Source organism: Strongylocentrotus purpuratus, unplaced genomic scaffold (assembly GCF_000002235.5).
Source record: "Strongylocentrotus purpuratus isolate Spur 01 unplaced genomic scaffold, Spur_5.0 spur5_scaffold_5, whole genome shotgun sequence".
NCBI classification, from domain to species: domain Eukaryota; kingdom Metazoa; phylum Echinodermata; class Echinoidea; order Camarodonta; family Strongylocentrotidae; genus Strongylocentrotus; species Strongylocentrotus purpuratus.
Window position 1 is genome coordinate 22,071,093 of NW_022145611.1, and position 1,093 is coordinate 22,072,185.

A 1,093-nucleotide genomic window follows, 5' to 3' on the forward strand; every position below is an offset into this window, starting at 1 on the left:
TTTGTCCTGTGCGTCCTCACCAAACCGAAGACTGGCACTATGCACTAGGGCCAAATAAAAAAAAAAAAACATGTTTAGCGTCCTGTTTTTTTTAAAAATAGGAAGAAGGAGGCCCTTTTTTTTTTCCCCTTTCAAAATGGCCACTCAAAATAGCCGCTCGGTATATTTTCCCTGACAGTCGGGCTATTTTTCAAGATGGCCGCCGACTTTTTTTAAAATATTTTTTTAAAATCAGAAATAGATCCATTTTAGCAGTGTTTTTCATAGGAAGCGGGCGGGGACGCTAAACATGTATATTTTTTTTAATGGCCTAACGCATGAGCAAAATATCTTGAGCTAATTTCTCAAGGTCGAGTTTCAAGTTTTGAGGTCGAATCTCGAGCTGATGAAGACACAATTTGTAACTTCAGGATTATTTCCCAAATCAGAAATAGCGGGCTATTTGGCAATCTCGAGATGATGAAGACGCAACCAGTCCTAATCTATGCCTCTATCTAGCTCTCAATTAGATTAGACCTCTGTGTTTGGTATCTGAATGAGACATGTGTTAGGCTAATGAGTAGAATTCACACAGGGGATGTCCATTGATAAAAAGGCAAAGTGGATTTGCATATTAACCACACTTCTGAAGAAGATCTCTATAAGTAGTATTAGCAGTGATACCAAGTACAATAGTGCTTAATCAGGAGTTATTAAACCTCCTCCTGCCCCCTTATCTATGTGCCTGCTTGCCTGATTTCGGAGTAAGCAGCATTAATAGGATTGATGATGGTTAGTTTTGACTTTCAGGAGGTGATGGTAATTTGAGACATATGCTTTGTTTTCATCGACAGTGTACCATTATTGTGTTCTCATCTGTTCTGAATCAGTGAATGAAAGAATTGTCATGGAAAGACTTTGATGATGGAAATATATATGCCCACTTTCCAGTCTACCACCATGTCATTTATATGTTCACCCTTGTTGTTGTCTTCAGAAGTTCAGGTGGGTCTCTTGTAACATTCTTGTAAGTTCGTAAGAATTTCAAGTTTTTTCTTACCATTAAGTACAAGGTCAGCTTGTCTTTGACATCGGCATTACCTATGATTGGTAA